The following is an 11,018-nucleotide window of genomic DNA, read 5'->3' as shown; positions in this document are numbered from 1 at the left end:
TGCACTCAGGTCTAAGTCCATGGTCTTAATGATTTAAGAGAAAGTTAGAAACCAGTAATTTGTACTACTTAAAGAAAGAAAATAGCATACACATTAATTCACTTTTCAATTACCTTCAATATTCTTTAGCAAATACAATTGTATCAATAGATTTTTATTGATACATTTGAGAGACTCAATATACTGAAAACTGAAAATCAGACCAAAAAAAAAAAAAACCTTCAAACAAGGTTTAGAATTATTCATTTTACTCTTATGAATATGAAGTTTTACTAATAAAATTATAAGATTCATCATAACATTTACAGAAGCAGTTTTCAAAATATATGATAACATATTTGGATGCTAATTCACAGTTATAAACAGATTGTTGTTTTTGTTTTTTACAACTTTTTTACTGGTTTATTTATTTTAAGTAGCCTAATCAAGTTATTTATTTATGCATATATCTATTTTTACATTTCATGGTAGCCTATTTAGGTATATATTCCTAATTTAAAAACTAACAGCTGCAGAAAGTCAAGGACAGTCGATTTCAACCCGAGTCAAAAAACAATGAACGTAACTCTGATTGGTTGAGGCAGCAGATCATCATAATCCAACCTATAACGTCAGCCACTCTGATTGGCTGAGGCAACATGCCAGGCATGTGGTGGTGCGATTCGGCGTGTTTTTCCTATGTGTTGTGTTTTTCAAGCAGAAAATAACGGCACAGATATTCAGCCTGCATCGCCGTCATGATCGCTGGTAGTGATGGCAAGATGAGGCTTCCTGAACCACGGAGACCTCGCAGCCCATTGCTTCACCCAAAGGTTCATTACTCGAAGCTTCATTCAGCATTGCTCACTAGTGACACCTAGCTACTGTGCAAAGAAACAGCAGACAAATTAAATCATTCTGAACAATGACCCGCCCCCCTCCCGCTCTGTTGTATTTATTTACCTTGTTCTCACTGTTAATGTCTCTGTAACCTTTCATTTACAATAATAAAGAGATCTATGCAAACATTTGTCCATTGTCTGACATTAAATAAAACGTGTATCTTTCTCTGTCTGCATTTTGTACAGAGACAACTGTCAAACACAATAAATTATTATTATTATTATTTTTTAAATGGATAGTGACAGTATGAACAACAACAGTGAATGTGTTGAGTGCAGTGCTTTTGGTGGAGTGACTCGAGGAAGTGATATAGGCTAATGTAGTAATATACAGCCCTAACACATAGGCTATATGACACAATAACGATCTCTGACGCTACTACAACTGCTTCTACTGCTCCTGAAACAGCCACAGGGTGGCGCGAGCCGAACCGATGACTTTTTAACACAAACCGAGGCCTGGTTTGTCATTAGTCACGTGATTTTCACGGTAACGACCGTAACAACACAAGCCTCGAATCCAGAATCGCGGCTTCTTCTGGCACGCCCATTTTTTCCTCTACACAAGCTCCGAGGCCTCGGTTCAAATGTCACAAAGCTTCGTAACGTCTGTTTCGCGCCAACCATCCCTAGTGTTCGGTAGTTTAGCGTTATTGTCTTAAACTTCACAAACCTACCGCGAATGTCCAAGGGCGTTAACGGCACAGTTTTTCTTTTTGTTTGTTTTGCGTTAGCTCGCTGCTCTTAATTTTTTTTTTTAGTTTCATTTCAATTTGAACAATTTGGGACACTAAACTGTAGTTACCATTCTTTGCTAGTAATCAAGCTAACTCGTACTGAGTGTTCAATTGGCTTTTCCCAATGCGTTTAGCTACTCTGAATATCGTCAGAAATTATGAAAAAATAAGAGCCACGGTCATAAAAACTTAAAGCGCATAATGTGCTTGTATGCTCTAGTGTAGGCTATCCTTGTTGGTAAAACTGCATCACTTAACTGTTGTGTGATGGAGTGAAATCTTTAAGGTGTTTGTTAACCAATGTGTTTTGTCTCTCGGGTGCTGTAAGGAGTGAGGTGTCCGACTCCTTCCCTGATAGGAGAAAAAACACCTAAACAAGGTAACGTTACGTGTTGTGATCTCATCCTCTTTTCTTTTGAACAGCCCCCAGTCAAATAAACAGTAAAACTAAACTAATTTGGATTAACGTCTTTGTTTACAGATGACTTTGAGCGTTCACACTACGCTCATTTAGAATTATTTTGCTATTCAGGTGGTGGTCACATCACCCTGGCTGCCTGTTACACAGTGTACACATTGCTTTGAACAAGAAATCAAGTAATTTAGATTTTTTTTTACAATTAAGGCTGCAATTTTCATCAAAGTACTTTGCAGTTCAGCAAGTTTTATAGATGTACCTCTAATTTTTATAATATTGCAGATTTATTATTTATCATCTAATAAATCTGTTCAGTTTCATCATTTGATAATAACTTTTATAACACATTTTTTTGTGGTATAGATCCAGTGACTGAGACTGGGAGATGCAGTGACTGAGACCTGGTGGTAAGTATTGATCTATTGGCAGTGGAGAAGACGCTTTTAATAGACACCTTTCTCTCTTGTGCGCTAGCAAACTTTTCTATTTTAATTAGAGCATTGTAAACCTCACCAAATGTGTTTGTTTACTTCAGTGTTCCAGAAAAAGGTCCTGAAACTACTGGTCGACATCCGCCATCGCCTGAAGGAAACCAGGTAGTGGATGCAGAGGAAACATATTTTTGCTTACAAATGTGGGGACTTGGGGCAGATTGCCTTTGCATACATCTAAATCATTTGTCTTTTTCAACTTTGCAGAAGGGATCATGAAATTCGGTTCCACAGCCACTGAGGTGTATGTACATCAAGGTGAACGTGTCTGAGCACCTCAAGCACGCGTCGCAAAGACTTGGAGGTGGAGGATTCACTACGCCCTGATGAGCCAAGCCTACAGGACTTGAATTAAGAGTTTTAAAGGGATAGTTCACTTTGAAATTAATTTTTGAAATATTTTAGCTTACATCAAGGGGAGTCCAAGATGTAAGTGTCTTTGTTTCCACAGTAGTTTCAATTTTTATATTTTTACATCAAACCATTCTTGTCTGTCAGTCATACAATGGAAGTCTATGGGGTTCTCTTAAAAGAGCATGCACAGAGAAGTCCAAATTAAACATGTTTTAATGACTCGTAACTGTAAGTACACATTGATGGCTTAAGATACGAAACGAGCGGTTTGTGTGAGAAAATGAACAGCGTATATATATATATATATATATATATATATATGTGTGTGTGTATATATATATATATGTGTGTGTGTGTATATATATATATATGTGTGTGTGTGTATATATATATATATATATATATGTGTGTGTGTATATATATATATATATATATGTGTGTGTGTATATATGTGTGTATATATATGTGTGTATATATGTGTGTGTGTGTATATATATATATATATATATATATGTGTGTGTGTGTATATATATATATATATATATATATGTGTGTGTGTATATATATATATATATGTGTGTATATATATATATATATATATATATATATATATATATATATATATATGAAGAGTTCAGATGCAAAAGCCTCTAAGTGCCATTTGAAATTTTCTTCTAGAATGATCATTTTTATCAAGCTTATATATTCAAGTTCAGTAATTTCACTTAAATGGCAATGATAATAGCATTTAGAGGCTTTTGCATCTGAACTCTTCATATATATATATATGTGTGTGTGTGTATATATATATATATATATATGTGTAACAACAATATAAATACTTTTTGTTTTCTCTCAGAAACCGCTCATTTCGTGTCTTTGTCCATCAATGTCATTAAATCATGTTTAATTTGGACTTCTCTGTGCATGCTCTTTGAGGTGGTGACCATAGACCTGCATTATATAACTGACAGACAAGAACTGTTTGACCTAAAAATATCAAAATTGAAAATACTGTGTAAACAAAGACACCTACATCTTGGATGCCCTTGAGGTAAGCTAAAACATAATCAAAAATTAATTTCAAAGTGAACCATCCCTTTAAATTACATCCTTATTATTCGTTCATAATTCTGCCTCCACTGTACATTGTGTTTGATATATCTGGTGCCTAATTCTGATGCCATTCAGGGCAATTTATTTTTGAATAAAGATGCAATATAGAATTGTGATTTATTTGTATAACTGTAGTGCTGATATGTATGTTGTCCCATGTTTCCAGAGGGTGGAGGACATGTTTTTGTGCTTTGAAGATGTTCTCCTATGCTTTGTACATAGTTGTGTGTTTATTTCTTTGAATAAATAGTATCTGGCAAATGTTCCTTTCCTCAATAAATTCATGTCCTTGATGGTAATAATGGTTTAGTCCATAGGATAACAATGACATGAATATACAACAACATAATAGCATATCATATGAAAATATATAAGTAAATCATTATTATTCAAATTGTTTGTAGGCTGACCAATAGTAACAGAGCTGCCAACCAATCACGAGTGATTTTCTTGTTTAAATGTAGTGATTTCAACCAATACTGAGTGAGGAAATTCAAGCCATTCTCTGGCAAGGCGCGCAGCAGCGCCGCTATTCATATGCTAATTAGAACCATTCGCACCTCCGCGAGCGCTCCATGCATACGTCACGGTTCGTTTCCGTCAATATGTGGCACAGATGAACGAGACGTTCACAGTCTGTAAATTGTCGTTAACTGCCGAAAATTAGGGAGATTTCCGGCAGTTTACAGGGACGAAAATCCCACTTTTCATGCAGTGAATCTTCTTGAAACTCTGGATTCTGATAGAGGGCCATGTGACTTACACCTGAGTGTATCTCAGATATTGAGATATTTATAATGGCATAAATGGTACGTGGGATCTCAATATCTCAGCTCTGGAAAGGTCTAGAGCCTCCATTTTTGCACTCAAGTCAAAGGCTCATGGCCCTCTATCAGAATCCAGAGTTTTGAGAAGATTAGAGAAACTTAATTTCTCGCCCGAAAAAAAAAAAAACGAAAAGGGGTACCACTGTCGTTTTTTTTTTTCGGGTCGAAATTTTGAGTTTCGATATCTCAGCTCTGGAAGGGTCTAAAGCCTCCATTTTTGCACTCAGGTCTAAGTCTCATGGCCCTCTATAAAAATCCAGAGTTTTGAAAAGATTGGGGAAACTTAATTTTTCGCCCACCCAAAAAAAACGTAAGGGGTAACACTGTCGTTTTTTTTTTCTGGTCGAAATTTTGAGTTTCGATTTCTCAGCTCTGGAAGGGTCTAGAGCCTCAATTTTTGCACTCAGGTTTAAGTCTCATGGCCCTCTATCAGAATCCAGAGTTTCAAGAAGATTGGGGATACTTAATTTTTCGCCCAAAAAAAAAACCGTAAGGGGTAACACTGTGTTTTTTTTTTTCTGGTCGAAATTTTGAGTTTCGATATCTCAGCTCTGGAAGGGTCTAAAGCCTCCATTTTTGCACTCAGGTCTAAGTCTCATGGTCCTCTATCAGAATCCAGTTTTGAGAAGATTGGGGAAACTTAATTTTTCGCCCCAAAAAAAAACGTACGGGGTAACACTGTCGTTTTTTTTTTCTGATCGAAATTTTGAGTTTCGATATCTCAGCTCTGGAAGGGTCTAGAGCCTCCATTGTTGCACTCAGGGCTAAGTCTCATGGCCATCTATCAGAATCCAGAGTTTTGAGAAGATTGGGGAAACTTAATTTTTCGCCCCCCAAAAAAAACGTAAGGGGTAACACTGTCGTTTTTTTTTCAGGTCGAAATTTTGAGTTTCGATATCTCAGCTCTGGAAGGGTCTAAAGCCTCCATTTTAGCACTCAGGTCTAAGTCTCATGGCCCTCTATCAGAATCCAGAGTTTTGATAAGATTGGGGATACTTAATTTTTCACCCCCCCCAAAAAAAAACGTAAGGGGTAACACTGTCGTTTTTTTTTTTCTGGTCGAAATTTTGAGTTTCGATATCTCAGCTCTGGAAGGGTCTAAAGCCTCCATTTTTGCACTCAGGTCTAAGTCTCATGGCCCTCTATGAGAATCCAGAGTTTTGAGAAGATTGGGGATACTTAATTTTTCGCCCCAAAAAAAAAACGTAAGGGGTAACACTGTCGTTTTTTTTTCTGATCGAAATTTTGAGTTTCGATATCTCAGCTCTGGAAGGGTCTAGAGCCTCCATTGTTGCGCTCAGGTCTAAGTCTCATGGCCCTCTATGAGAATCCAGAGTTTTGAGAAGATTGGGGATACTTAATTTTTCGCCCCCAAAAAAAAACGTACGGGGTAACACTGTCGTTTTTTTTTCTGATCGAAATTTTGAGTTTCGATATCTCAGCTCTGGAAGGGTCTAGAGCCTCCATTGTTGCACTCAGGGCTAAGTCTCATGGCCCTCTATCAGAATCCAGAGTTTTGAGAAGATTGGGGAAACTTAATTTTTCGCCCCCCCCAAAAAAACGTAAGGGGTAACACTGTCGTTTTTTTTTCAGGTCGAAATTTTGAGTTTCGATATCTCAGCTCTGGAAGGGTCTAAAGCCTCCATTTTAGCACTCAGGTCTAAGTCTCATGGCCCTCTATCAGAATCCAGAGTTTTGATAAGATTGGGGATAATTAATTTTTCACCCCCCCAAAAAAAAACGTAAGGGGTAACACTGTCGTTTTTTTTTTCTGATCGAAATTTTGAGTTTCGATATCTCAGCTCTGGAAGGGTCTAGAGCCTCCATTGTTGCGCTCAGGGCTAAGTCTCATGGCCCTCTATCAGAATCCAGAGTTTCAAGAAGATTGGGGATACTTAATTTTTCTCCCAAAAAAAAAAAAAAACGTAAGGGGTAACACTGTCGGTTTTTTTTCCAGGTCGAAATTTTGAGTTTTGATATCTCAGCTCTGGAAGGGTCTAGATCCTCAATTTTTGCACTCAGGTCAAAGTCTCACAGGCCTCTTTCATAATCCAGAGTTTTGAGAAGACTGGAGACACTTAATTTTTCACCCCAAAACGAAAAAAAACGAAAGGGGTAACACTGTCGTTTTTTTTTTTTCGGGTCGAAATTTTGAATTTTGATATCTCAGCTCTGGAAGGGTCTAGATCCTCAATTTTTGCACTCAGGTCAAAGTCTCACAGCCCTCTATCATATTCCAGAGTTTTGAGAAGATTGGAGAAACTTAATTTTTCGGCCGAAAACGAAAAAAAAACGAAAGGGGTAACACTGTCGTTTTTTTTTCGGGTCGAAATTTTGAATTTTGATATCTCAGCTCTGGAAGGGTCTAGAACCTCCATTTTTGCACTCAGGTCAAAGTCTCGTGGCCCTCTATCAGAATCCAGAGTTTTGAGAAGATTGGAGAAACTTAATTTTTCGCCCAAAAACGAAAAAAAAAACCAAAGGGGTAACACTGTCGTTTTTTTGGGGGGGGTCGAATTTTTGAATTTTGATATCTCAGCTCTGGAAGGGTCTAGATCTTCAATTTTTGCACTCAGGTCAAAGTCTCACAGCCCTCTATCGTAATCCAGAGTTTTGATAAGATTGGAGAAACTTAATTTTTCGCCCAAAAATGAAAAAAAAAAACGAAAGGGGTAACACTGTAGTTTTTTTTTTCTGGTCGAAATTTTGAATTTTGATATCTCAGCTCTGGAAGGGTCTAGATCCCCAATTTTTGCACTCAGGTCAAAGTCTCACAGCCCTCTATCATAATCCAGAGTTTTGAGAAGATTGGAGAAACTTAATTTTTCGCCCGAAAACAAAAAAAAAAAACGAAAGGGGTAACACTGTCGTTTTTTTTTCGGGTCGAAATTTTGAATTTTGATATCTCAGCTCTGGAAGGGTCTAGAGCCTCCATTTTTGCACTCAGGTCAAAGTCTCGTGGCCCTCTATCAGAATCCAGAGTTTTGAGAAGATTGGAGAAACTTAATTTTTCGCCCGAAAACGAAAATAAAAAACGAAAGGGGTAACATTGTCGGTTTTTTTTCGGGTCGAAATTTTGAATTTTGATATCTCAGCCCTGGAAGGGTCTAGAACCTCCATTTTTGCACTCAGGTCAAAGTCTCACAGCCCTCTTTCATAATCCAGAGTTTTGAGAGAATTGGAGAAACTTAATTTTTCTTCCAAAAACGAAAAAAAACAAAAGGGGTAACACTGTCGTTTTTTTTTCGGGTCGAAATTTTGAGTTTCGATATCTCAGCTCTGGAAGGGTCTAAAGCCTCCATTTTTGCACTCAGGTCTAAGTCTCATGGCCCTCTATCAGAATCCAGAGATTTGATAAGATTGGGGATACTTAATTTTTCACCCCCCCCAAAAAAAACGTAAGGGGTAACACTGTCGTTTTTTTTTCTGGTCGAAATTTTGAGTTTCGATATCTCAGCTCTGGAAGGGTCTAGAGCCTCCATTGTTGCGCTCAGGGCTAAGTCTCGTGGCCCTCTATCAGAATCCAGAGTTTCAAGAAGATTGGGGATACTTATTTTTTCTCCCAAAAAAAAAAACGTAAGGGGTAACACTGTCGTTTTTTTTTCCAGGTCGAAATTTTGAGTTTCGATATCTCAGCTCTGGAAGGGTCTAGAGCCTCCATTTTTGCACTCAGGTCAAAGTCTCACAGCCCTCTTTCATAATCCAGAGTTTTGAGAGGATTGGAGAAACTTAATTTTTTGCCCAAAAACGAAAAAAAACGAAAGGGGTAACACTGTCGTTTTTTTTTTCAGGGTCGAAATTTTGAATTTTGATTTCTCAGCTCTGGAAGGGTCTAGATCCTAAATTTTTGCACTCAGGTCAAAGTCTCACAGCCCTCTATCATAATCCAGAGTTTTGAGAAGATTGGAGAAACTAAATTTTTCGCCCGAAAATGAAAAAAAACGAAAGGGGTAACACTGTCGTTTTTTTTTTCGGGTCGAAATTTTGAATTTTGATATCTCAGCTTTGGAAGGGTCTAGATCCTCAATTTTTGCACTCAGGTCAAAGTCTCACAGCCCTCTATCATAATCCAGAGTTTTGAGAAGATTGGAGAAACTTAATTTTTCGCCTGAAAATGAAAAAAAACGAAAGGGGTAACACTGTCGGGTTTTTTTCGGGTCGAAATTTTGAATTTTGATATCTCAGCTCTGGAAGGGTCTAGATCCTCAATTTTTGCACTCAGGTCAAAGTCTCACAGCCCTCTATCATAATCCAGAGTTTTGAGAAGATTGGAGAAACTTAATTTTTCGGCCCGAAAACGAAAAAAAACGAAAGGGGTAACACTGTCGTTTTTTTTTTCGGGTCGAAATTTTGAATTTTCATATCTCAGCTCTGGAAGGGTCTAGAGCCTCCATTTTTGCACTCGGGTCAAAGTCTCATGGCCCTCTATCAGAATCCAGAGTTTTGAGAAGATTGGAGAAACTTAATTTTTCGCCCGAAAACGAAAAAAAAAAACGAAAGGAGTAACACTGTCGTTTTTTTTTTCGGGTCGAAAATTTGAATTTTGATATCTCAGCTCTGGAAGGGTCTAGAGCCTCCATTTTTGCACTCAAGTCAAAGTCTCGTGGCCCTCTATCAGAATCCAGAGATTTGAGAAGATTGGAGAAACTTAATTTTTCGCCCAAAAACGGAAAAAAACGAAAGGGGTTACACTGTCGTTTTTTTTTTTACGGGTCGAAATTTTGAATTTTGATATCTCAGCTCTAGAAGGGTCTAGAACCTCCATTTTTGCACTCAGGTCAAAGTCTCGTGGCCCTCTATCAGAATCCAGAGTTTTGAGAAGATTGGAGAAACTTAATTTTTCGCCTGAAAACGAAAAAAAACGAAAGGGGTAACACTGTCGTTTTTTTTTCGGGTCGAAATTTTGAATTTTGATATCTCAGCTCTGGAAAGGTCTAGAGCCTCCATTTTTGAACTCAGGTCAAAGTCTCTTGGCCCTCTATCAGAATCCAGAGTTTTGAGAAGATTGGAGAAACTTAATTTTCCGCCCGAAAACGAAAAAAAACGAAAGGGGTAACACTGTCGTTTTTTTTTTTCGGGTCGAAAATTTGAATTTTGATATCTCAGCTCTGGAAGGGTCTAGAGCCTCCATTTTTGCACTCAAGTCAAAGTCTCGTGGCCATCTATCAGAATCCAGAGTTTTGAGAAGATTGGAGAAACTTAATTTTTCGCCCGAAAACGAAAAAAAACGAAAGGGGTAACACTGTCGTTTTTTTTTCGGGTCGAAATTTTGAATTTTGATATCTCAGCTCTGGAAGGGTCTAGAGCCTCCATTTTTGAACTCAGGTCAAAGTCTCGTGGCCCTCTATCATAATCCAGAGTTTTGAGAAGATTGGAGAAACTTGATTTTTCGCCCGAAAACGGAAAAAAACGTAAGGGGTAACACTGTCGTTTTTTTTTCGGGTCGAAATTTTGAGTTTTGATATATCAGCTCTGGAAGGGTCTAGAGCCTCCATTTTTGCACTCAGGTCAAAGTCTCGCGGCCCTCTATCATAATCCAGAGTTTTGAGAAGATTGGAGAAACTTGATTTTTCGCCCGAAAACGAAAAAAAACGTAAGGGGTAACACTGTCGTTTTTTTTTTCGGGTCGAAATTTTGAGTTTCGATATCTCAGCTCTGGAAGGGTCTAGAGCCTCCATTTTTGCGCTCAGGTCAAAGTCTCGCGGCCCTCTATCATAATCCAGAGTTTTGAGAAGATTGGAGAAACTTGATTTTTCGCCCGAAAACGAAAAAAAACGTAAGGGGTAACACTGTCGTTTTTTTTTTCGGGTCGAAATTTTGAGTTTCGATATCTCAGCTCTGGAAGGGTCTAGAGCCTCCATTTTTGCGCTCAGGTCAAAGTCTCGCGGCCCTCTATCATAATCCAGAGTTCTGAGAAGATTGGAGAAACTTGATTTTTCGCCCGAAAACGAAAAAAAACGTAAGGGGTAACACTGTGGTTTTTTTTTCGGGTCGAAATTTTGAGTTTCGATATCTCAGCTCTGGAAGGGTCTAGAGCCTCCATTTTTGCGCTCAGGTCAAAGTCTCGCGGCCCTCTATCATAATCCAGAGTTTTGAGAAGATTGGAGAAACTTGATTTTTCGCCCGAAAACGAAAAAAAACGTAAGGGGTAACACTGTCGTTTTTTTTTCGGGTCAAAATTTTGAGTTTCGATA

At 38.0% G+C, this 11,018-nt stretch overlaps 1 long non-coding RNA gene across 1 annotated transcript; it reads left to right on the top strand.

Annotated features, from left to right (window-relative positions):
* Nucleotides 1-1,333: 1,333 nt before the first annotated feature.
* LOC148971536 (uncharacterized) lies at nt 1,334-3,068 on the top strand. The gene is made up of 4 exons (XR_016146936.1): nt 1,334-1,997; nt 2,400-2,443; nt 2,572-2,632; nt 2,735-3,068. It is a non-coding gene; the product is annotated as an uncharacterized LOC148971536 (long non-coding RNA).
* Nucleotides 3,069-11,018: the final 7,950 nt, after the last annotated feature.

Source organism: Pimephales promelas, chromosome 17, assembly GCF_988280905.1.
Source record: "Pimephales promelas chromosome 17, fPimPro1.hap1.1, whole genome shotgun sequence".
Lineage (NCBI taxonomy): Eukaryota > Metazoa > Chordata > Actinopteri > Cypriniformes > Leuciscidae > Pimephales > Pimephales promelas.
Note: the sequence above shows the minus strand (reverse complement) of the source record. Positions and strands in the feature narration are given on the sequence as shown.